This window comes from Triturus cristatus, chromosome 9 (assembly GCF_964204655.1).
Source record: "Triturus cristatus chromosome 9, aTriCri1.1, whole genome shotgun sequence".
Classification (NCBI taxonomy): Eukaryota; Metazoa; Chordata; class Amphibia; order Caudata; family Salamandridae; genus Triturus; species Triturus cristatus.
The window spans coordinates 520,295,102-520,322,163 of NC_140592.1; the positions used below are offsets into that span (position 1 = coordinate 520,295,102).

Below are 27,062 nucleotides of genomic sequence, written 5' to 3' on the forward strand. Positions count from 1 at the left end.
TCTGAGTTTATAGACATATCATTACAACCTATTGTACGTAATCTCCCTTCGTTCATTGAAGATACCAAGGATCTTCTTAACAAACTTGAGGATCTAGTTTGGATGGAAGAATACAGTTTAGTCACCTTGGATGTATGTGCATTATACACAAGCATCCCCATTGAGAAAGGGATGGAAGCCCTTACATACTTCCTTTCAAAACGAGATGCCACTCTTTACGAACATACCCAAATGATACTGGCTCTAACACGCTTTACACTTGACAACAATTTCTTTAAACACAATGGCAATTGGTACCAACAGCACTCAGGAGTTGCAATGGGTGCCAAGTTTTCACCAGCCTTCGCGAACCTCTATATGGGTTTCTTCGAAGAACATCATATGTGGAAATCAGGTCCATCTGAAATTACGAATCACATCATTTATTAGTGTTGATTCATAGATGATATCCTCATGATTTGGGGTGGTAGTGCAACTACCCTTGAGGCTTTCATTGAATACATTAATGTTAATCAGTATAATTTGAAGTTCACGTCCAGTTTTAGTAAAACAAGCATTGATTTTCTGGACATAACTCTTTTTGTTGACAACGGGAAACTTGAATGCAAATTGTTTAGGACAGATACGGCTTGCAATTCGGTGCTACATGCTGAAAGTGCACAACCAGGTTCACAAAAACAGGCGATCCCTTTTGGGGAAATGACTAGACTGAGGCGCAATTGTAGCACTGAAGGGAATTTCCAACAGGAAGTCTTGACCCTAAAAGAGCGATTTATAGCAAGAGGCTATGAAGCTTCTCTTTTGAATAATGCACATACCAAGATCAATAGAATTAAAAGATCAGAACTTCTTAGAAGGAATTCGAATAAGCAAAAGAGGAGAGGCAAGGACACTATTGCATTCATCACAAAATTTAATTCACACAGCAGACAAGTCTTCAGCACCTTGAATAAACACTGGCAGCTTCTTAAATTAGACCCTGAACTGGGTCCCTATCTTCAAATAAAACCGCAGATTGTTTACAAAAGAGGTAGGACTCTAAAAAACATCCTGAGTCCCTCGAAAATTAATAATCCCACCAAGGCTACTAGTAACATGTGGCTACCTGGCAAACCAAAGGGTTTCTTCAAGTGCTCCATGTGTAGCATTTGTCAGTTTGCTGATGACAAGAAAAATGAATTTTGCTACAATACTAAACAGAGACACACGATACAGCAGTTTATTAACTGTAACACCAAGTATACAGTGTACTGTATTGTCTACCAATGTAATTCAATTCATGTTTGCAGTACAATACGGCCACTCAAGGTAAGAGTACAGGAGCATATAAGAGCTATTCGAAATCATAATGAGAATTACCCTTTAGCAGTCCATTATAATACTGCTCATGCAAATTCGGGGAGATCTTGCACCTTAAGTTTCATGGGATTGCTGCGGTCGAAACAAATCCTTGGGTGGTGACAGGACATCAACGCTAAGAAAACTGGAAGCTAAATGGCTTATTAAATTGCGGGCAGCAGATAGAGGATTAAACACAGATCGAGAACTGCATGTGTTCTTACGTGAGTAAACGGCCATTGATGCGTCCTGTCCTTTTCTGCTGACTTCAGTCATTTACAATATTGCCTACATGTAACTTTGTTTACACAGGTTGAAAGAAATTCAATTGTCATTATTACACCTATGGTGGTTCAAATATAAGTATCATACAGGCCGTGTAATTTATACTTCATGATGGGAAAACATACATATTTTATGAATATAACAGTTATTGAATTGTTTATCCATATATTGATGTATTATGGATTTAATTCTTCAAATGTGTTGCAATGCTTGGTTGTTTTTTTGTTTTCTGTTCCAATTTTGTGATACATATTCTGCTAATGAATATATTGAAATGATGTCTTATTAGGATACAATACATTAAGTATTTGTTACGAACTTGATTTTATATATCTTTTTATACAAAAATCAATTGAGGGATTTATATACTGTTCATTTATACGTATTTGATCATTTGCCAAATTATGTTCTGGAATCCATTATAAGAGATACTGATCCCTATCAGTGGTTTACTTTGCCTGTTATTTCCTATTCAATTTCTATCTATTCACTATTTATTACAATTTATCCTAATTCGCATGTTTTCATTCACTTGCCTGTGAGGGCCACGATGTGAAGACACTGATTATTATGGCCCACAAAACGAAAGTTGACTCGCTCTAGATTGTGACAAGCACTATGTGTGAATAGCAGTGACATCATCTATTTTATTTTATTTCGGATGTGTGCGCAAGTCGCATTAGTCAAATATAGCTTTAAACTCGGCCAGCATTTTGTCTTTTACTATGGGGTCGCATTTGTTTATAGACATGACAAGATGGCGCTGCATTGTGGTATGTGGTTCAGGTTTCCGCTATGTCCTTTGTTTATTTTTACTTACTTGGATGAATAGAAGTCATGTGACAGGTTGAAACAAAAGGAGGCGCCGTTTAAAATACGAGCGTTTCTCGCATTTCATTTCCATCATCGGTACGTAAACACGCGGATCGGCGTTTTCATTTACTTCTGTTCGGTAAGTGCTTAGAAGAGGTGATATTCGATCAGTAAACGACACCCCCCGCCCCCCTTCAGCGCCTTGAGACCCTCACGGGTGATTAGCGCACTCTATAAATGTATTGATTGATTGATTGATATGCCTATTTAAACAATTAGATGCCATAGAACAGTGTAGCAGCATGTTGTCATTTGTATTACAGGCGACAATTTATCATATTTGTACCGTGGAAAATTGACGAATACAGGAAGCCTGGTAATGGCATTTTTGACGAATTGTGTTTTCATGTGAGAGGTGAGTGTTGTGTACTTAGAGAGAAAGGCCCGTATGGTGCAGCGATAGGGTAATTCAGGGTTTCATTTGTATAGGATGTTCTGTGCTTTTAATTGTATTCAGGGCACAGGTGCTAAGATTTGGTAGTTTTAGAATGAATGGATGCAACTCCGTTTAATTACTGATTAAGGTTGTTTCCTTTCTACTCTACTGCGTTTTGATAGAGACACTAAGTACGGTATCTTAACGGTTCAGGAGACATTGAGCTGGTTTTTCCATTCTAATGTATATTTTTCTATGTATGATGGTAGTTATCAGTTTAGAATCTTCACGTTGATAGTAAGAGAATGTGAGTTTGTTGTTATTATATGACAACACACATTCGTGACATGAAGTTACGTTTTGAAAAAACAAGCTACATTGTTTATGAATTAACATGAGTTATCTTTTTACCCAGAAGGGTTGGAGTGGTGTGATATAGTTGATTCATATTTACGAGAAGTGAGTTATGTTATACTCCCAATACATTAGTGGGATTCGAACCTGAAAACAACTGTGAAAGTAGATGCATTTTTTATATATATATTGTTTCAACTTATTTGGTGCATATTGTTCAATTCATTTCAGGGCAAGGTTATGGATTGTTCTGATTCGGTCGACATTTTTGTTTTACAGTTTTCTGAGGGGTATACCAGTACCTACTTATTCGTCATTTTATAAAGCTCATCATGTTGCAAAGAACTCTGGCTACTACTTTTATATGATATGCTGTTGTATATTCAAAGGGTAGGTTTAATATATATCTTTTAGGGTTTTTGGTTGCACCCATTTAGGGTTTCACAGTGGTTCCTTGGTGATTTGGGACTTTAACAGTTTGCACATTTCTCTATTCTCATGTTAATGACCACATTTCAACTTGTTCCGCTTTTGCTCTGTGCTTGGTGATACAATGTTAAAATGCAGAAGCATAATATACACACATTGTCTATACCTTGGTCAGTGTTTACAATCATGACTGTTCATGCTACTACTCCTGTGTCAAGCTTGGCACATTGCTCAATGGATACGTTTCCTTTGTTGTTTTAAAGTTACTTATGGGTTTGTCCTTGTGTGTCTATATATTTATGTCAGTTTGTTTATTATTCCAGCCTTGAGAAAGTCTTAGAACAAGACGAAACACATGTTGGCTATAATGTGCTGGGAATATTTTATGAAAATAATGAAATCTCTTCACGGACAAGAATAAAGAAATACAGATCTCCACTATAATTGGATCGTGTTGAATCAATGTTTTGAATCCCTGTTACTGTATCCTGTCTATTGTGAAAAAGAAGAATGGAAAATTATCCTTTATAGTTTCTATAAACTTTATCTTGAATGTTTATAAAGCTATTACATATATGAAGGTGTGCCACCGGAACCCTAAATTTGTTATGAGTCCTCCATACAGCAGTTCATACAGGCCAATGTATTCTGCTTATTCATGGACCATAAAAAATAACTGACCGGGCTGTCAACGTTAGGGAACAATGGGATACAGGAGGTCCTGGCTGTTTTGAAGGCAGTGTGCCAGAATTTACTTGTTATGCTTTTAATGCAGCCTATTGGCTAACAATGCCTTTTTGCATTTCCTTGCTGTTTTCCTTTCAATAAAGGTTGTGTATTTTAACCTTATGCTTTCTCTTTCTGATTCAAAGAAATGCTTGAGTCTGGTAAGGAGCTTATTAAAGGAAAATACATTGTACATAGGGTTTTGAGGATTTGAGGTTGAGATTTGAGGTTGCAGCCATTCTCACTGGGAAAATAAACGCTTGGCTTTATTTCCGAAATCAGGCTCGGCATTTCCTCTTTTATTGGATTTAATTGACAGGATCTCCATTCCTGTTTTCGCAGCAGCAGCACTGCAGGGATGGGGGCCCCCTTGATGGAGTGTTTTGAAAATGGTGACATATTTCGGGGGCATGACCTGCTTGCCTGTACCAGACGAAAATGGATTTGACTTGGAATTTCACGTTACAAGGTGAGATGGGAGAGGTACTACCTCTCTCGGACAATTTCGGTTTTCCAGCATGATAAATATAGACTGGCGTTTTGAAAAAATGAGACACGCACGTGTGCAATTTATTGTTAAGTGAGACAAGTTGCATCATGAAATATCGTAAATCCATACTGTGGTGCTACTAACGCTATGCAGCAAGAAAACCAGGGCACCACATTCATGGACTTTCAACTTACATCACAGATGCACCTTGGGATCGGTAGTACAATGACATCTATCACGTGGGTGTATGCATAAAAGCTGTTTCCTGTGAGCACACTCTTACTCACCTGTTATCAAGGCCTAACGGCTGAAACGCGTAAGGACATGAGGATTTGAGGTTGCAACCAGCTCTCAAAGGGATTAAATCTGCGTTACTTTCTTTTTTGAGCAACGGTATCCACGCGTTCCGGCTGTCAAGCAGCCTTGTTCACGATACAGATAACCATTTTTTTAACACATTGAAATACATTACGTGAAAGGAAACAAACAAAGGACTATCCCATTGCACAATTCAGCCTTTGGTTCAGGTTTACAAGGGGGCCATTTTGCAATGTTTTCATTAGAATGCTGACTTAATGCCTTAACATGCAAGTGCATATTTAAAAAAAGGGCAATGATAAAACAAACATAAGTTCTCTACAGCATATTACATCACTGTTTTTGACTTAACAGATATTATCAAAGCCTTGGCAATTAATATATTTTACATCAATATAATTGAGTCAAAGCATTCTATATAGGCTAACCCTCGGTCAGTATAACTTTTTTTAAGTGCAAGTGCATAGTTTTCACAATTTTTCTCTTATAATTATAAAAAATGTTCTTCTTTCTCTAAAAGTGCAAGTGCTAAACCCATCTATTTTGTTTGCTCTTTTTATTCTTTTAAATATTTTTTCTAATTTATAATTTGTCTAAAAAAGCATTTATTGTAGTTATTATGTATATTAACATTCATATACATATTACCACATACAATAAAAACACTTGTTAAAAATATAATTAAAAAACATTTTTAAAGTGCTTATTTCAGTCATTAAAGTGCTAAATATGCTTATGTCCTTAGTCCTTCTCCTCTTTTCTTACTATTTATATTTAATTTTTTTTTAGATCTTACGAATACTCAGCTCAGCTTCATTATAGACAGGTAAACAAGTCTTCATCCATATTAAGCCCATTGGGCTCCTTGCTGTCCATTTCTAAAATGAAGTAGGTTTCTAATTTGTGAAGTTCTTTTTCTCTGTCGCCTCCCATGTTTGTTTTGGGGACCTCAGCTATACAGCTATACTTCATCAAATCTGTATCGCTATTATGTTCTTTCTCAAAATGTCGGGTGACAGGGTCCTTTTTATCCTTATTAACAACTGCCCATCTATGCTGTAAGATCCTTTTGTGGACAGGCAAGGTGGTGCTCCCTATGTAAGCTTTTTAGCATGGACATTTAAGCATGTATACTACAAAGCTGGATGTGCATGTCAAATGACCTCTTATTGTCATATTTCTCATAAAGGGGGATTTGAAGGTTCCTATATTTTCTCCATTTTACAAGCTTTGCATTTCAAACATCTTCTAAAACCATCTTTCACTGAAAGCCATGTCTTCTTAACAGTTACACCCTGAAATTCACTTCTAACCAGTTGGTCTTTTGAAGATCTGGATTTCTTATAGGTTATTTCCGGGCATTTTCTATTCTCAGGTCCTAATATCGGATCTCCTTTAATCAGGTACCAATTTATTTTAAGAATTGCCTGTACTTCATTGTGTTTGGTGTTATATGTAGTGATGAATCTATGGTTAGCTGGACTGTTCTTCTGTTTTTTTTTCTAATCTGTGTTCTTGAGGGTTCAAAAAGTATCTTATCCCTATTGAGATCCCTCGCTTTTTTCAATGCTTTCAGTATTGTTTCCTTTGAGTAACCTCTTTGAATGAAGCGATTTATCATTTCACCTTCAATTTTTTCATAATCATATAAGTTACTACATGTTCTTCTTGCCCTAAAAAACTCACCGAAAGGTATATTTCGGATGAGTGGTGCAGGGTGGGCAATATCTGCATGTAACAGGGTATTCCCTGCTGTTAGCTTCCGAAAAATGGTTGACTCCAGTTTTTCACCTTTTGCGGTTACCTTAACATCCAAAAAAGTCAATAAATTCCTTACTATACTGGCCTACAAATTTAAATAGTTGTTGTTCAAGTCATCAGTAAACAAATCAATATTTTCAGTCGTGCCCTGCCACAGCACAAAAATATCGTCAATAAATCTGACCCACACCAATATATTTACCATCCGGTGTTCCAGCATGGGGCCCCTGAGCACCTGCTCCTCCCACCAGCCTAGATGGAGATTGGCATAACTGCGGGCCAAGCAGGTGCCCATGGCTGTTCCCTGCTCCTGCTGGTGAAGATCAGATTCAAATAGAAAAATATTTTTTGTCAAACACCAGTTCATCATTTCTAAGACCATATTATTATGTTGCATGAATCTCATAGGCCTTTTTTAAAGAAATATTCCATGGCCCTTAGTCCATCTGAATGTCGTATACTTGTATACAGTGTAGTTATCTCCAATGTCAATAAAACCATATCTTCCATGGCGGTTTCTGTGAAAGAGCGTTGGGGCTCCGCCCCCTTTACATTTACAGCGATCAATGCCAAAGCTGTTTAATTAAAATAATACTTACTTGCAACTGGCAGTGCCTGCACCATTCAGCTTCATTGCAATGTTGTCTACTGATCCTTTTGATGACACACACTCACGGACTACTGTGTAGCCGTCACGTCACGTGACTCACAGCACTTTCACTTTGCCCTTCTTTTTTGTCGGGCTGACAACCTCACTGCCCTGAGGGCTGTGATGTCATCAGCTCGGCAAAGACTGAGTGCCAAGACACAGTCTCCACCCCTATTTGACGTGGAGGTAAAGTGAGCCCTGGGCGTTTCCAATGCAAGCCCTGTATCACTAAGCCTCCACGTCAATCAGGGAGTGGAGAGTATTGTCACCCCACCCTTTCCAACTCGTCACAGGGTGGGGTGGGGCCCATTGATTCCGGCACATACTCTCTCTTCTCACTTTGTGCGCATGGCAGGCAGTAATAGCATTGAATATGAGGCGGGAGCGTCGTGGAGTTAAGAGCCACAGTCCTCCTGATTGACCTAACTTTGTGACCTTGGCCCCAAGATCAGCTGAAATAAACTAAAGGCAGTAGTCAGAGTTGCGAGAAAAGGCACGCAGCCACGGTATAAAGAACATATTTAACAGCCAGGTAAAATAACTTCACTATTCGTAATTCATTTGAGCGTTTTTTGCTTTGGTTGCAGATTAAGTGATTACCAGGCAAAACAGTATTTATTCTACTTTGAAATAATGTTTTCACTCTTGGTATCGCTTTTAGTCCACACATTTATGCACACAACAGGGAAAACAGTAGTGTATGTCTTGTGTTACTGCATTTAAAATCATTGGGCGCTGCTGCAAAGGCCTGCATGACTCCTGTTTTATTAGAGGTGCAGAAAAACGGGAGCTTGCAACAAATGAAACGGAGTTGCAAAATACGGTTCTTTAAACGATAAGGTGCCATAAAAGAGGCCCGAAACGAACAAATACTGATGATCTCGTGTAACCCAGGTTCACCTCTCTCTCCAACGTTTGCCATGTGCTTCGTCGCTTGTTGGCAGCTATCTGCTAATTGCTTACGTTTTCCTGCGTTGATTGTAGAGCTCCATCAATAGGCCAGTGATTTCATCCGACATGTCCATAAAGCAGCGATTCAGGGAGCATGTGTGATGTTATCAGCTAGCGTTGCACTGCTCGCTTATTTGTAAACATAGTGCTGTACTGTAAAGAGCTCTCATTTACCACTAGCGGTGCACTGCACACGGTTCTCGTGCATAGAAACAATGGCCACTATACAGAACCTACGTACCCAGGCAAGCGGGTGCATTAATATACTATTAATGGTGCACTACACGCCAAGGGAAAGATCCAGCTGTCTACATTATCTCGTTAACATATGGATGCATTACAAACAAATGCTTTTTATAACCCCGGTGACTTCACACACATCTAATGTACACAAGTGGAGTCCGTTGCTCACAGGCCAGATTTCTAAGGAAGACAGGCCCTTTGCTCGCCCTGGGCTGGTATTTAAATAGAGATAATTGGGGGTGGACACACTCATATGCCCTGCTGTAACTGCACCTGCTGCACATCTTACGGAAGTCCATGTTCCTCATTTCACCTATGTTTTCTTCTCCATGCCTCCACCTTCTCGTCTTCTTCTTCCCTTTCACTTTCTCCTTCTTAGCCCCTTCCTCATTATCTCTCCTTTCCTCATTCGCTCTCACTTCCCCTCATCTGTCTCTCTCCAGCCATTATAACCTTTCTCCCAGACGTCCTTATTTCTGTCCCTTTTCTCTTCTTTCATTGCCCCTTTTTCTCGTCCTCCTCGCATTTCTCTTTCCTGTTCATAATGATCCCCTTCAATTCTGTTACTTATCTCTCTCCTGCTCTCTTCTTTCTGCCTTTTGCCTCTCCTTTTATTTCGTCTCTTGCGGCTTTCTTCTCCATGAAGCTCTTTTCCTCCCCTCCCTCTCTCCAAGAGGTGTAAACACAGAGGTAGGCCCCAGGCAGACTCTGGTCTAAAACAATCTGAGCGAGCAACCTATAAATCAACAGTAGAAGGTACAGGGCAGGATGGGCTTCCTCCCTCCACTGGACCCTGGTGCCACTGCACCACTGATAACTACGTCTCTGAGGCATGGCAAGCTTTGCAGTGCACGTGGATCTTTTTTATTACACTACCAAATAGAGTGCACACATCAGCATGATTTAATTTGATAAATAAGAGGTAGTGTTAGAAAGGATACTAAGTGATTAAGTATCATGCATATAGATGCAGAATGTAAAGACCTTAGTTTACTTTCCTCTCACATTGCCTTCGCTTGTCTTGTGATCGTTAAATGTGTATTATTAAGAGACTTGTGGCCACGACGCGCGAGAGCGCAATGAGGAGCCAAAAAACTACAAACCCCATGAACCCTTGCGGGTCCAACGGCGGTGACGTCAGGACGCGCGTCCCTGAGACGTTCAAAGGGCTTCCGGGGCACTACACGGGTGCCGCTTACTCTTTACCAGGAGCGGTGCTGGACGTCGTGAAGAGGCTGGTAGGGGTGCATGGTGCACCGCCTTTGTTCCTACCTAATTCCACGTTCGGCACGCTGTCTTTTGTGGTGGGGCTAGGTGCAGCCCTCAAGTTCCTCAGTTGAAGGAACCCGGATCGGTGGTTCCGTGCGGAGCAACCTTCTGCATGCACACGGGGAGGATCCCCATCTTCGCCCTTTTTGCAGGTCAGACCCATTTGTATGATGCGATCCGGAGCTAACGGAAAAGGGGCTCCTGGTCTGTGTCTTTTCTGGTGATTGTTATAGGGGCGGGTTCCCACGTTGGAGAACCTGCAGGCAGCGGTTCGTACGGGGGAAAACGCTCATCTATTTCTCTTTTGCTATATACTATTTGCTGCCACTGAGTCGAGTCAATGCTGTGACAAAGCGTTATTCCAGATACAACATATTTGTTTGGAACTGAGAAGTCAGGGGGTTCGGAACCTATTAGGGAACATTGCCTTAACCCTAACCTCCTCAAAAAAGGGGCGTAGAGACAGAGAAAATGCCAACGCCCAATGTGGAAATACCTTGTTCTAATTGATGCGATGTGGATGTGTGCTGCCACCGCCCAAGAAGTATTGCGGATATGAGCAGGACATACTTTGAGTTTTGCTGATGAGTGTGTGGGAGCGTGTGATCCTGGAAGTCATATCTGTGTTTCTTGTGTCTTAAAATAGCAGGGGTACCGTGAGTGAGCAGAAGGACGGCTCTTCCGCTCCCCTGTCACAGCCCTACCTGCTAGCTCAGTGGAAGGTTAGAACCGCATCGTTATTCCTTTCAGAGGATATTGGAGGTGTGTTGTGACTGTATTTGCTAACCATACTACTGCTTTCACTTTAGATCGGTTTGAGTGCTACCACGCGCATTATTGGCTACCCGCTCCAGAAGAGCAGTTATTTTCTTTTACAGGTACGGGTCTCTTAACTAGCTCTGGGTGAAGCAGGGTTAGGGTAGGGAAGTATACTGTGTTCTGGTTTGTTGATCCCTGTCTCGTTCCCTCTACAGGTCTCCCTCCCTGCTGTTCCCATCCTTCCCTTCCCCCGCTTGATCACCTCATTGAGTCTGTGTATATCTAGCCAGACCGTGGGGGTATCGAGAGGTGGACCCCCTAGAGCAACGTACGATCCTGAGGATTCCTGGCCACAACAGTGTAAGCGGCCCACAAATTATATCCTCCCGGTTGTACGCTGAACTATGGCTACCTTGGAGGGCGTCCTTGCTGCCTTACACATAGTACAGTCAGAGTTGGTAGCCCCCAGAGCAGAGACAGCAGCCTTACAACCCACCTTCGATAGGATGCAAAGGAACCATTTCAATGCAGGCATACCAGTAGCATCCCACTCCGCTCCCTTGGTTGTAGAGATACCCACCCCCGTTCCCTTGGCCACACCAGAAAGGTTTCATGGGGAAAGTAGCAAGGTACAGGTCTTCCTTACTCAGGTCATGCTGCACTTTTCCTGTAAACCAAAGGCATTTACAACCAACCATGCAAGAGTGGCGTTCCTGATTTCCTATCTGGCAGGGGATGCGGCCCAATGGGCAGTTCCTCTAGTGAAGCGAGACGACCCCCTGTTGTATGACTGGGATTCATTTATAAAGGATTTCGAGAGGACCTTCAACCGGCGAGCGGCCACTCTTAAGGCCGACAAGGACCTGTTAGAGCTTCGACAGGGGAACAGAGACCATATATCATATCTGAATGATTTTCGACGGTTGGTCACCGAAACCGAATGGCCAGAGGCCAAATAGGCGGCCATCTTCCACCGAGGCTTGAGTGAAGAAATGAAAGATGTGTTGGCCCAAATCGAACCCCAACCTGCGACGTGCGAGGACTTAATAACGCTGGTTCTCCGATTGGACCAACGCCTTAGCGAAAGAAAGGGGGAAAACAAACGGAGAGATAGAAGCTCCTGGCGCTTCGAACAACCACGGAATCCGGCACCCACAATCGCCTCCAGATTCGAGCCTATGGAGGTAGGAGCGATTCGATCCACCCTCACCAGTGAAGAGAGAGAGTACAGACGAAAGAAAGGTCTCTGTATCTACTGCGGGAGGAAAGGCCATTTCATAAAGGAGTGTACCCTGGGAACGAAGTTTCCACGCATGGAACCCCGCAAACAGCTGGCTGCTACATCCGAGGGTGAATTGGGAAACGAGCGTGCTTGAAGAAGGGAGAAGGGGATTCTTAAAGCCCGACCTATATCCCTTCCTTGAGTGGTAACCCCCTGAACACCAGACAGCATTTTTTATAGACCTCTCCTTGTTGGTCAAAGGTGAGTGGTGTCAAGTGCCGGCCATGTTGGACTCCGGGGCTACTGGGTGTTTTGTGGATCAGAAGCAGGCCTCGCGGATAGGTTTGGAGCTTCAGGAAAAGGAGACCCCCGAGACTGTGTTTGCCGTGGATGGGAAACGTCTAGCTGCTGGTCCTATCCGCTTCCAGACTGAGGCCTTGGAAGTTCGCCACGGACTCGGCCATGTAGAAAGGCTCACCTTCAAAATCATACAAGCCCCCCAATATGGGATAATATTGGGGTTACCCTGGCTGAGACAACATAACCCTCAAGTGGACTGGGTAGAGAACACCATGCGATTTACATCCTTATATTGTTCCACGCATTGTAGCCCGATGAAACACCGCCCGTCGTGAGTATTGGCGGTATTACACCACGTAGCAACCGCCGGTTATGCTGCCCAGGGAATACCAAGACTATGCGGAAGTATTCAATGAGGAAAAGGCCGAGACGCTTCCCCCACATCGGCAATACGATTGCCAGTTCGACCTGATGCCAGGGGCGGTTGTACCCAACGGTCGGGTATACGCTCTGACCGAACCAGAGAACACCCATCTGCGAGCGTACCTGGATAAATATCTGGCGCTTGGGTTTATCCGCAATTCTATGTCCCCTGCGGCTTCTCCGCTATTTTTCATCCTCAAAGCTAACGGCGAGCTGCGCGCCTGTATTGACTTCCAAGCGTTAAACGCCATCACTATAAATAATCGGTACCCTCTGCCGTTAATCCCGGTACTACTGGAGCAAGTACAGAAAGCCGTTATATATACCCGGCTGGATCTCAAGGGGGCCTACCACTTAGTAAGGATGCGTAAGGGCGACGAGTGGAAGACGGCCTTTAAAACACGCTATGGCTTCTACGAATACCTCGTTATGCCCTTTGGACTATGCAACACGCCCGCAGCCTTCCAGTTTTTTCTCAACGATGTCCTACGCCAATACCTGAATCACTTCGCCATCGTGTACATCGACGACATCCTGATATATTCCCCCACTGTAGAGAGTCATGTCACACACGTGCGCACCATACTCCAGACCCTGCAGGAACACCACCTCTACTGCAAGGTAAGCAGATGTGAGTTCAGGATCTCCACCGTAGAGTTCTTGGGCGTGATGTTGACCCCTAAGGGACAGGAGATGTCAGAAAGGAAAGTAGCAGCGGTGAAGGATTGGCCTACCCCCACGACCGTCAGAGACATCCAATGCTTCCTTGGGTTTGCCAATATTTACCGCCGGTTCATTGGCCAATTCTCCGGCTTGGCAGCTCCGCTAACCCGCTTGTTACAAAAAAGGTTCCCTTCCAGTGGACCAAAGAATCCCAAAAAGGGTTCGATGCCTTGAAGGAAGCATTCGTCTGTGCCCCTGTATTGGTGCTCTCTGACCCAGACCAACCATACATAGTGGAGGCGGACGCCTCGGATCACGCGGTGGGAGCAGTGTTGTCACAACGACATACCAACACGGGTCAGCTACACCCGGTGGCGTTTCGATCCCGCAAACTCAACCCGGCGGAACGTAACTCTACCATAGCGGAAAAGGAGCTCCTTGCTATTAAAGATGCCTTCCAGGAGTGGCGTCACTACCTTATGGGAGCCAAACACGTGGTCACGGTGTTTACGGATTACCGTAACCTCCAGTTTATGACTGCGGCCAGACACCTTTTGACTCGACAACTGCGATGGACTCTGTTTTTTGCGGAATACAACTTCCTGGTCACGTACCGACCTGGAAAACATAATAAAAAGGCAAACGCCTTAACTCGCCAATCCAACGCTCAACCAACAGAAGAGCAGGCCGAAAAACCCATCATCGACCCACACAACGTCATCGGCACCACCGTTACTGAGCCCTTCCTGAAAAGCATTGTACGAAACATGCACACCGAAAAATGGAAGACATGGTTAACCAAGCATCCGGATTGGAAGTTGAAAGACGGCCTGCCTTTTCCTGGGAAACAACTGTTGATCCCGGTCCCTTCGCTGAGGAGACGTGTCTTCACCTGGTGTCATACCCTTCCCAGCGCGGGACACAACGGCATAGAGAAACCCATCGATAGAGTGCTACGCCAATTCTGGTGGCCCATGGTGAATACCGACATTCGTTTATGGGTCAAGGAGTGTTTGGTGTGTACTCAAATGAAGGCCTCTCCACTCTTGTCAGGCAGGGCTGCTGCAACCCTTGCCAACCCTTGATAAACCATGGCAAAACATATCACTGGATTTCATAGTAGGCATGCCATCGGACAAGGGGCACACAGTAATTCTAGTGGTGGTAGACTACCTAACGAAAATGGCCCACTTCATCGCATGCAGAAAACTCCCAACAGCAGGCCAGCTAGCTCAGTTACTGCTGATACATGTGGTCAGACTACACAGGTTGCCACAGACGGTGGTTTTTGACCCTGGTTCCCAATTCACCGCTAAATTCTGGAGGGTCTGGTGTGCGGCCCTGAAAATATCCCCTAATCTGTCCACAAGCTTTCACCCCCAGACAGATGGCCAAACGGAGCGGGTGAATCAACCCCTAAAAGAGTACCTGAGGTGCTATGTGGACAATACAACAGAAGCCTGTGTAGATAGTTTGTGGTTGGCAGAAATAGCCTATAATAACGCTATCCATAGCTCCACAAAGCACTCTCCCTTCTTCTGTACCTACGGTTGGGTCTGGTGTGCGGCCCTGAAAATATCCCCTAATCTGTCCACAAGCTTTCACCCCCAGACAGATGGCCAAACGGAGCGGGTGAATCAAACCCTAAAACAGTACCTGAGGTGCTATGTGGACAATACAACAGAAGCCTGTGTAGATAGTTTGTGGTTGGCAGAAATAGCCTATAATAGCGCTACCCATAGCTCCACAAAGCACTCTCCCTTCTTCTCTACCTACAGTTTTCACCCTAGATTTATACCTTTCATACACCCAGAGAAAGCAGCGCACATACCCGAGGTACAGGAGAGGGTACTCCACATACAGAAAATCTTGTCCAACACGCAGAAGGGGTTGAGGGAGGCCAAGGAAAAATACAAGGCCTATGCCGACAAACACAGACGCCCAGGGCCCGTTTATAAGATAGGGGATTATGTCTGGCTGTCCACCAGGAACATCCGATTCAAAAGGTATAGCATTTTCAACCCCAAGTACATAGGTCCTTATAAAGTAGAGGAACTCCTAAACCCTGTCGTTGTTAGATTGGGCTTGCCCTCCTCACTACGAATTGTATTGTATTGTATTGTATTGTATACCTTTTTTGTATAGCGCAACTGTCACCCGACGGGTATCCTGGCGCTTTGAGACAAGGATAAAATAGAGCATGTAGAACGATCAGTCACCTTGTCAGGGAACTTGCTATCTGTTTTTGGCAAATAGCCAGGTCTTAAGGCCTCTCCTGAAGCCCAACAAGGAATCAGCCAGTCTCAGTTCTTGGGAGATCTCATTCCATAGGCATGCGGCTGCGGTGCCAAAGGCCCTGCCTCCCATCCTTACTAGTTTGATTCTAGTGAAGGATACTAGGCCTTGACTGGTGGAGCGAAGGAGTCTTTTTGGTTCATACCATGAAAAACGCTCTCGCAGAGGTAGTGGGCCTATGTTGTGTAAAGCTTTGTAGACCATAACCAGGGACTTGAAGCTAACTCTGTCTTTCACAGGCAGCCAGTGTAGGTCCTTCAGTGCCAACATCACAGAGGAGCCACGTTGTCGCTTCAGTGCCATTTTAGCTGCGATGGACTGGATACGTTGCAACCCCTGCACGATATATTGGGGAGCACCCAAATACAAGGAGTTACAGTAGTCCAGTCTACTCAGAATTACACTCTGGACCACTATGGGCCTGGCCTCGCTTGGTACGAGTGGGAGAATTTGGCGCAGAGCTCTCAGCAGGGAGAGACGGGTACTGATTGTTTAGTTGGCCTGGGTTTGCATCTGGAGGTCTTCGTCCACTATAACCCCCAGATTGCGGACTGTTTTAGCAGCTTCTGTGGGGGCATCCTCCGGTCTGAGTCTAAACTCACCCAGAAGAAGGTTAGACACTCTAGCAGCGTGGCAGTGCAATAACTCTGTTTTCCCAACGTTCAGCTGTAGGGAGTTGGCCTTCAGCCAGTCTGAGACATGCCCCATACATGCTTGAAAGGAGCTCATAGGGACAGCATGCTCTCCTTCGAGGGAAAACAGCAGTTGAATGTCGTCCGCGTAGTTAACCACTTCGATCCCGTAGGATTTTATGATAGGGATCAGTGGGCCTAGGTAGACGTTAAAAAGGATCTGGCTAATTGCCGAACCCTGAGGTACTCCATAGTGAACCGGAGACCAAGGGGAGGGGAAGGGTGTCAGCATGACTGCCTGTTGCCGACCTGCCAGATAGGAATGTATCCATTTCAGGGCACAGCCCTTTACCCCTAAACCTTTCCATCTTGACAACAGTACGGCATGACTGACCGTGTCGAATGCGGCCGACATGTCTAACAGCACTAATACTGAGGACTTACCGCTGTCGGCTCGCATTCGAAGTTTGTCCAGCACGGTTGTTCAGGCAGTTTCCGTCCCATGCCCCGGCCGGAATCCAAACTGGTCCTTGTCCAGCAACAGATCTTCTTCCAAATAGTTTGACAGGGATTTGCTAACCATTTTTTCCAGAATCTTGATAGGGAATGGCAGTAGAGATATGGGACGGAAATTGACTGGCAACGTAGGGTCTAGAGATGGCTTTTTCAGCAAGGGGGTGACTATCGCCCGTTTCCAGCAATCTGGTACCACTCCTTCGTTCAGAGATTGGCAACAAATTTGAACGAATCCATCCCGCATTCCACACATCCTTGCTGAAACCCTCCAGGGCTGCTAAGAGAAAAGGCGCTCCTCCAGTATTAGTGGATGAGGAGAGTGAGCATGAAGTGCGGGGTATCCTTGATTCCAAGATATACTGTACCAAATTGAGGTACCTCATAGCTAGGAAGGGATATGGTGACGAAGAGAACTCCTGGGAACCCGCGGAGGGGGTTCACGCACCTCGTTATGTCAGATTGTTCCACAAGCGCTTCCCTAAGAAACCTTGTCCTTGTCAGTGTTCCTCGGGAGGGGGGTGTACTGTCACGTCCCATGGGAAGGGAGGCAGGGGAACAATGCCAGGACGCGCAAGAGTGCAATGAGGAGCCAAAAAACTATGAACCCTTGCGCGTCCAACGGCGGTGACGTCAGGACGCGCGTCCCTGAGACGTTCAAAGGGCTTCCGGGGCACTACACGGGTGCCGCTTACTCTTTACCCGGAGCGGTGCTGGACGTCGTGAAAAGGCCGGTAAGGGTGCATTGTGCACCGCCTTTGTTCCTACCTAATTCCATGTTCGGCACGCTGTCTTGTGTGGCGGGGCTAGGTGCAGCCCTCACGTTGCTCTGTTGGAGAAACCCGGATCGGTGGTTCTGTGCGGAGCAACCTTCTGCATGCACACGGGGAGGATCCCCATCTTCGCCCTTTTTGCAGGTCAGACCCATTTGTATGATGCGATCCGGAGCTAACGGAAAAGGGGCTCCTGGTCTGTGTCTTTTCAGGTGATTGTTATAGGGGCGGGTTCCCGCGTTAGAGAACCTGCAGGCAGCGGTTCGTACGGGGTAAAACGCTCATCTATTTCTCTTTTGCTATATACTATTTGCTGCCACTGAGTCGAGTCAATGCTGTGACAAAGCGTTATTCCAGATACAACATATTTGTTTGGAACTGAGAAGTCAGGGGGTTCGGAACCTGTTAGGGAACATTGCCTTAACCCTAACCTCCTCAAAAAAGGGGCGTAGAGACAGAGAAAACGCCAACGCCCAATGTGGAAATACCTTGTTCTAATTGATGCGATGTGGATGTGTGCTGCCACCGCCCAAGAAGTATTGCGGATGTGAGCAGGACATACTTTGAGTTTTGCCTATGAGTGTGTGGGAACGTGTGATCCTGGAAGTCATATCTGTGTTTCTTGTTACTTCATTAGCAGGGGTACCGTGAGTGAGCAGAAGGACGGCTCTTCCGCTCCCCTGTCACAGCCCTACCTGCTAGCTCAGTGGTAGGTCAGAACCGCATCGTTATTCCTTTCAGAGGATATTGGAGGTGTGTTGTGACTGTATTTGCTAACCATACTACTGCTTTCACTTTAGATCGGTTTGAGTGCTACCACGCGCATTATTGGCTACCCGCTCCAAAAGAGCAGTTATTTTCTTTTACAGGTACGGGTCTCTTAAATAGCTCTGGGTGAAGCAGGGTTAGGGTAAGGAAGTATACTGTGTTCTAGTTTGTTGATCCCTGTCTCGTTCTCTCTACAGGTCTCCCTCCCTGCTGCCCAATCCTTCCCTTCCCCCGCTTGATTACCTCATTGAGTCTGTGTATATCTAGCCAGACCGTGGGGGTATTGAGAGGTGGACCCACTAGAGCAACGTACGATCCTGAGGATTCCTGGCCACAACACAGCATGATTGCAGAAAATTCAAATATTGTGCACAACAGTCTTTGCTGAGTGCATGAGCTTTGCTACCACAAGCAGTCCTTAATTTGAGCAGGTGGTGCCAGCTGGTGGGCACTGGCTACGTATAAGAGATTGGGACTTTTTTGATCAGACTTTGACTAAGAGCAAAATAAAGAAAAGCAGAAAGAAGAAGGAAGAGAAAGGTAGAAAACCAGTCACAAGGGGAAAGCTGTGATGAAAGAGAACCTGTAAGAATGAGGTAAAGGAACTCAAAGCGTATGATGGTGGAAGAAAGAGGAATGAGGTGGAATCGAGATTAGGCGGCCCGGTATTCAGCAATACGCCATTCTACAGCCCTGGCAGTAGGCTCCTAAGAAGCCTTTTGCCCTCTAAGGTTTTTTCTTTCTTTTTTTTTTCTTTTTTTTTTAATAAAAGAATCACTGGCAACAAGCAGATAAAAGCAATTAAGGCGAGAGGAGGAGCTTAGCGCGCATCCAAGATGGTCGCGTGAGCACAGGGCTCCCCGGACCCTTTCTGCTCCTCGGAATATATCCTGAGACTATCCTGATTTGGTGTATGGAATCTGGGAGATGAAGACCAGCTGATCATATATCTCTTTTCAAAACTCTAATCGGACCTGGGACTCCTGAGTTATTGTCGCCGGAACTTTTGGGACCCACCCGACGGAGGTGGCCGGGGTGAAGGTGACCCGTGGGGCCGGGCTGCAATTGAACAACAGCGGCCTCAGCGCGGTGCCAGTTACCGATTCAGCACTTTCGGTTTCGGTTTTGGCCTTCAGGAGATCAGCTGGCGTGCGTGCTCAAGGTGGCGAGGTGCCTCCTGGGCCTCTGCCCGAGGTTTGCTTTCATCTGCTACTGGCGGGTCTGACGCCTCCGGCCCCTACACCGACGGTTTGTGGTCCTTTCGCTGGCACCCGCGCACCCCTGGATCGGAGGTCCCATTGAGTGACTGCGCTCACATGGCGGGCAAAGGGGGTCCGGAGGGGCGCAAGACCAAGGCTTCACTGCGCGGGGGAGCGGTCCAGAGCAACAACATGGACCGCTATACCCAGGGCAGGAGGTCCCCTGGCGCTGCTGGCCTCTCCCCGGATGCTGCAGGGGGAGGCACGACCGTCGCTGCGGAACCTTCCCTGCAGGACATTATGGGCGCCATCGAGGGCATCAGGGAAACTATCGCGACGCAATATGAGGCCCTGGCCCGTAAGATCGACACTGTCGCGATCGACGTCACCTTGATTCGGGCCGACCTCTCTAAAACCAACGAGAAGGTCCAGGCCCTTGATGCACGGACCTCCACCCTGGGTGCGGAGGTGTCGGATCTGCGGGCCGCGCTTGGGGACATTAGAGTGGTCAACGACCATATGGCCCGGCGGCTTGAGGACTTCGAGGGACGGGCCCGACGCAACAATATCCGCATCATTGGGGTACCGGAGTCCCCCGACAGCCGCCCGGTGGACCTCGTGGTCGAGGAACTTATCCTGCAACAGCTGTCCCCGGTTGGCCTAAGCAAATTCTTCGCTGTGGAGCGGGCCCATCGAGTTCCGGGCGGCCGGCCGCGGCCGGGGGCCCCCCCGAGGCCTATCGTGGCTAAACTGTTCCACTACAGGGACCGCGATGCTATTCTGCAGGCTTCACGGACCCGTGGCCCGGTCCGCTACGAGAACTCGACCATCAACTTTTATCCGGACTTCACGCAACTGGTCCAGAAACAGCGGATGGGATTCCAAGGGGTGAAGCGCCGTCTCCGCGAGCTAGGCCTGAAGTACTCAATGATCTACCCGGCGAAACTTCGAGTGGAGCATGGAGAGCGGACAGCCTTTTTTGACTCTCCTGTGGCCGCAAGTGACTGGCTGGACTCGCTGCCGGATGGGGGTGGCCGGCCCGGGCCCTCTGGGGGCACCGCAGGTGACGGGTCCCCTTAGACTGACCTTTGGTCCTTACTTTTTGCGGCTTGGCACTGTACAGTTGGGTCTTACTTCTTTTGCATACTGTGCTTTACCAGGACCCGTGAGGGGTGCGGGCGGGTACGGGTCCCTTTCCTCCTCCGGGGTCTTTCTGTAGAATGGGGTTAATGGGGCGACAGGCACACTGCAAGTTGGGGGGGGTCTTTGGCCCGCAGGGGTGCAGGGTGGGGGGCGTTGGACTTGGGGTGGGGTTGGGGGGGAAGAGGGGTTGTTTAGTTGTGTGTTTTTTGTTTACAGGGCGAGGTATTGATTTTTATCCATATTTGGGAACGGTGCTGCGGGCTGGGGGCCTCTTGGGCAATTGGATGGGATGGGGGGAGACGGGTTGAGGATTATGTCATGGAACGTCAATGGGTTGGGGGACCGTATTAAGCGGGGTGTTGTACTGCAATATTTGCGTCGTTTGACTCCTGATGTGGTGTTTCTCCAGGAGACGCATTTGGTCGGCAATGTCTGCCATGCGATGAACAGGGGGGGCTACCGCCTCGTAGCCCATTCTGGTTTCACAACTGGCTCCAGGGGGGTGGGCATTCTCCTGCGAACCTCCCTTCCGGTGGAGACCACGAGGATAGTCTCTGATGACAGGGGGCGCTATGTGTGTTTGACTGGGAGGTGGGAGGGGCAGCCCCTTACCCTGGTCTCAGTCTACGTCCCCCCGGGCCTCCAGAACTCCACCTTCACTGACTTGGGTCGAATGCTGCTTGACCTTCCGGACGGCCTCCTGCTCATGGGCGGGGACTTTAATTCTGTGGTTTCGGGTGAACTGGATCGTCACCCACCTAGGACCCTCCCCGCTGCCCAGTCATGGCTGGGTGGGATGTTGGAGACCTTCGGCTTGGTGGATAGTTGGAGACTATTGCATCCGACCCAGTGTCAGTTCACCTTTCATTCGGGGGCGCATGGGAGTCTCTCCAGGTTAGACTACTTTCTTATGCCCGCGGCGCAGACTGGTCGGATTCGAGAGGTAAGACACCTGGCGCGTGGTATCTCCGACCATTCTCCGCTGTGGCTTCTCTTTGACACCGGGTCACGGTCCGCAGGTCGGATAGCTCCCATTAACCCCTGGTACCTGCGGGACCCTGTGACTCGTGACAGCCTGGTTAAGGCCATGGACCAATACTTCAGTGAAAACGAGGGGTCGGTGTCGTCTGCGTTGTCCCTTTGGGAAGCCTTTAAAACTGTGCTACGCGGACACGCCCTCGCCCAGATAGTGGTGGCCAAGAAGGTTAGGAGCGAGGCGGTGGTAAAGCTGGAGACTGACATCTCGGGGCTGGAGTCGGCCCTGGAGGCGAATGTTACTCCGGACGGACTACATGCCCTTAGCCTGAAACAGTTCGAATATAGGTCCCTGGTCACTGACGCGGCCAAAACTATGTATAGGGAGCGGCAGGGCCGATTGTATGACGCGGGGGACAAGGCGGGTAAGTTGATTGCGTGGCTGGACAAAAAAGAGAGAGTGAATCGTGTGGTCCCCGAGTTGCGTGCTACAGATGGTGTGTGTGTTACTGAGCCGGATGAGATTGTGGAATGCTTCGCTGATCACCTCCGGGCGGTGTACTCCCCGGTGACTGACAGGGACGAGGATGACTCTCGCCTCCTACTGAGAGATATTGCTCTGCCCGGCCTGTCCGTTGAGGACCGGGAGCGGTTGGACGCCCCCTTATCGTCGGATGAAATAGCGACCGCGATTCGTTCCCTTCGCTCGGGCAAGGCTATGGGTCCTAACGGTCTGCCCATTGAACTATACAAATTGCGTCCTGATAAGCTTGCGCCCTTCCTCGGCCGCATGTTCCGCGACTCTCTTGCGGCGGGTTCCCTTCCTGCCGACCAGCGCTTGGCCACTATAGTCGTTATTCCCAAGGAGGGCAAGCCTCGTGACCGCTGTACCTCTTACCGGCCTATTTCACTGCTCAATGCGGAGCCTAAAATCCTGGCGAAAGTCCTGGCCAATCGATTGTTGAGTGTAGTGTGCGACCTTATTCATCCGGACCAATGCGGCTTTATCCCGCACCGCAACACCGCTCTTAACTTGCGGCGTCTGCACGGGGTCCTCGCCAGGGCGGAGTTTCTCTCCGAACCGGCCGTGCTGGTTTCTTTGGATGCCACGATGGCATTTGACACTATTGAGTGGCCATTCCTCTGGGCCGTCTTGGATAAATTCGGCTTTGGAGAGGGATTTATTGGCTGGGTGAGGCTCCTTTACACGGGACCCATGGCTCAAGTGGTGGTGAATGGGCGGGTCTCTCGGCCCTTTGCCCTTGGCAGGGGCACGAGGCAGGGGTGCCCGTTGTCCCCGTTGCTTTTTGCTCTCGCCCTGGAGCCACTCGCTGCCTGGCTCCGTTGGGAGCCCTCGCTTAGAGGGATCCGGTGGGGCCCGGGCTTTGAAGATCGGGTCTCGCTGTATGCGGACGACATTCTCCTGTACCTCACCTCACCGCGGCAGTCACTCAACGTCCTCTTTGACGTTCTGACCTCCTTTGGGAACAATTCGGGTCTCACGATCAATTGGTCTAAATCCTGCGTTTATCCCATCGCTGGTGGTCCTCCTCTCCTGCCGCCTCGGCTCCCGATTCAAATATCTCTGAGCGGCTTTAAGTACCTGGGGATATACGTTTCGCTGGACCCGGTGGCTCGCTACGAGCAGAATCTTCTGCGTCCACTTCGGCGGCTGCGGGAGGACACGGCCCGGTGGTGCAGGCTGCCCCTGTCCCCGCTGGGTCGGGCCGCGCTGTTTAAAATGATGTCCCTTCCCAGGTTCCTTTATGCACTCCAGAACTCCTTTGACGTTATCCCAGTGGCCTACTTTCGGGAGGTGGAGAGCCTGCAGAGGAGACTGGTGTGGAACGGCCGGGCGCGTATTGCTCTTGCCAAGCTCACTCTCCCCTGGTACGACGGGGGCATCGCGCTTCCTGACATTCGCAGGTACTATTGGGCCTCGCAGCTATCTGCCATTAACCACGCCACGTATGCGCCCGGCTTGAATCCGGCGTATGAGATGGACAAGTTCCTGCTTCCCGGCGGGAACTACAACAGGGCACTTTATTCCCGCCTGGCTGACCGGACCCTTACGGGTCCTACTAAGATTGCTGTACGGACCTGGAGGGCGGCCACTGCGGCCACGGGCTGGAGTGAGCGAATGACATGTGCTACTCCCTTGTTTGCCTCCGACCGCCTGGGCAGCTTGTGGACCACCAAGGGGTTTGACCAGTGGGACACGATTGGTATCAGCAAAGTGGGAGACCTGTGGCACAAGGGCGCGGTCAAGACTTTCGCGGTGCTCCAGGCCGAATACGAGCTGACCGACAGGGAGTTCTTCCGCTACGCCCAGGTTCGACACGCCCTGCTCTCGGTCTTCGGGGAGGGGACCAAGATCCCTGTTTCCTCGCCCCTCGAGGACCGCGTACTTGACGGACATGTCCCTGATAGTACTATTTCTTTAATTTATAAAAAATTGATTAATCACCGGGCGGATCTCCTGGTGCGCCTTCGGGAGGCTTGGACTGGGGATGGGGTTGAATTGGACGACGAAGACTGGCAGTCTGCACTGTCGTCCCCCAAGGAGGTTGCCATTCCGGCTCGTCTCCGGTTGGTACAGCTCAAGATTCTCCATCGGGTGTATGTTACGGGTCCGCGCTTGGTCGCGATGGGATTCTCCGACGACGGACTCTGTAAACGAGGCTGCGGGCTCAGCGCCACCTTTCTTCATATCCTTTGGGAGTGTCGCGAGGTGGCGGACTACTGGCGCCGGGTCCACACGGTTATGGGACAGGTCACCGGGGTTGTGCTGCTGCCGGAGGTGAGTCGCTGTGTCCTGAATGTGTGGGAGCCCAATGACTACAACGCGGCTCAGACTCGGTGGGCGGCCCTAGGGAACATGATTGCCAAGAGGGATATAGCGCAACATTGGGGCGCTCAACGGCCGCCCACCGTGTCAGTATGGAAGGAGAATATGGACTGGTGTATGTTTCGGGAGAAGACAGTGTATGTGGCCCGTGGCAAGCCGGGGGCATGGGGTAGAATTTGGGGTCAATGGAATGCGTATCGCGGAGGCATCTGTACGCCCCCCCTGGTAGACACTGATATCGCCATGTCCCCCTGACCCTTGACGGCTCCTGGCGCGTTTTGTAACAACCACATATGGACGTTCATCTCCCTTGACCCCCTTCCCCCCTCCCCTCCGTCCCCGGCCCCCCGGTACTCCTCTCTTTAGCGGATTGCTCAAATGTTCTGACTGGAGTCTCCCGGGGGGAGCCTGAACCGCACTGGTATCCCTCGTAACTCGCCTTTTGTTTTTATTGTTTTTCTTTTTGTTTCTGTTATGGTTGGACTGACGCTTGCTGTTCTTCGAGGACTATCTTGAGCCACTGCGGGGCAGTGCCCTGGGAACGGATTGCAGCTTTGATATGTGTATATTTCCTTATGTACCTAGCGGCCGGCCCGGGTGGTTGTAGGCCCATACTTGTAACCGAATTATTGTTCAATAAAAACTTTTTCTAAAAAAAAAAAAAAAAAAAAAAAGCAATTAAGGCATGATGAATTATTGGGAATTATTTTAACGACAAGGCTTTAAATGCATCCTATCATGTTCAGAGAATGCACTTGCAATGGTTGTAAAGGCTATTCTAATTAACACAATTTTTTCACCTTCTTTAAAGTGACTTTCCAGCCAAGTTATTTAATAGTCTATACAATTTAATAGTCCATACAATATCAATGGCAGAGTAGATTTTTGCGTACCCATCAGCAACCGGTGTTTTCACCAACACTAAGGTTTACATATTTTCTTTTATTATGGACACTTTATTGTTGCACTTATGTCTTTGCACCTTATGGAAATTTAACAAAAATATTAAACTTAAAAAAAGAGACAATAAAGGTAAGCAATGATAAGCACTGGCAAACACAGCACATTTTATCTTTCAAAGTTATGGATTATTGCAGGAAAACCAATCAGTAGAATATTTAGCATTTTTTTTTACCCTCTTCTTTTCTAAGGTCTTATTCCCATTAAATGTTTGCTATGTTTGCCCTCGCAAGGAAGCATTTGCCAAACAAAGCAATGTAACGTCCAAGACTAGCAAACCCTGCCCAACTCAAACCATGCGCGGCCTTTCGTTTCGTTTCTACCATGCCTCCCTCCATATACAAAAGAAACACACACTTCTGTGTGCGCAGGGCTTTATGTGGGATGAAAAAAATGGGGGGGGGGGGTCTCTCGTAGGGGCAGCCGATGTAATTATGAGCGTGGCTTAAAACTGTTAAGCTAAAAATCTGTACTTAGCATAGTGTGCTGCCCCACTGGTATTGTGCTTCTTCTGTCATTGCCTCCAGATATATAATACGAGTGACATTAAACCTACAACCAGCCAGGACTATATGCTTTATCAATGGTTGTAAGTTGCATAAGATACATAGGTACAAACTGCAGCATTTTCATTATTATATACAATGAAAACATAGGTGGTTCAGAGATGTGTTACAGGTAGGAAACACTTAGAGGGCCTGTTTCCGTTGGTTGTATTTGCTTGGCTTGGGGGTCATTTTGCAAACAGACCAGTTTGAGGATTTGGGCAAATTTTTTGATTTGATTCTAATGTTTTCTTCACACTTCTGCTTCAAAATGCTATATTTGGACCCCCCAGTTTTTTAAACAATTTGCAGTAAATATGTGGTGTAAAACCCACCATTCGAATCAATTTTTTTCAAAATGTTCTTGCGGTGGGAAAACCCGCCCGCACCCTCCTTTTGCAGTTCGGGTGCGCTCGCTTTGCTCGCTTGCTTATTACATTAGGGTACAACATTTTTCGCCCCACTACTTTTAAAATCCACCAGCCGCCACTGCATATCTTTACCCCATTGCACATCATAGATATGTTTTAAAAAGTCTGTTGAATCCCTTATGTATGAGGTTAAAGTTTTTACAATAGGATTCTGAAAAAAGTCAATGTGCCTGGGGGCGTTCTCAAAGATACTCCCACATGATGAAATGATTGGTCTTCCTGGTGGCTCTTTATCATCTTTAGGCACCTTTGGCAGCATATAAAAGGCTGGAATGATTGGATGTTCTTTTTTGATAAATTTAAATTCATCCCAGCTCAATAATTTTTCTTTGTACCAATATTCCAGCCTTTCCAGGAAACCATCTTTTATTTCTTCGTATTCTTGCCTATTTACTTTTTTGTAACACTCGATATTATTTAATTGCTTGAAGGCTTCTTTACAATATAGATTTCGACTCCAGAGGAAGACGTTGCCCCCTTTATCTGAGTGTTTCACCAGTATGTCCTCATCTTGTTTTAACTTAGTCACTACCCTCTGAATTTGGGCATCC

At 47.3% G+C, this 27,062-nt stretch overlaps 1 protein-coding gene and 1 long non-coding RNA gene across 2 annotated transcripts in view; both read left to right on the top strand.

Moving 5' to 3' along the window:
- TOP6BL (TOP6B like initiator of meiotic double strand breaks) overlaps nucleotides 1-27,062 on the top strand; it is a 2,412,394-nt gene that overhangs the window by 612,532 nt on the left and 1,772,800 nt on the right. The window lies entirely within an intron of this gene.
- Nucleotides 2,521-4,499, top strand: LOC146798228 (uncharacterized). The gene is made up of 4 exons (XR_014968643.1): nucleotides 2,521-2,575; nucleotides 2,760-2,851; nucleotides 3,506-3,616; nucleotides 3,979-4,499. It is a non-coding gene; the product is annotated as an uncharacterized LOC146798228 (long non-coding RNA).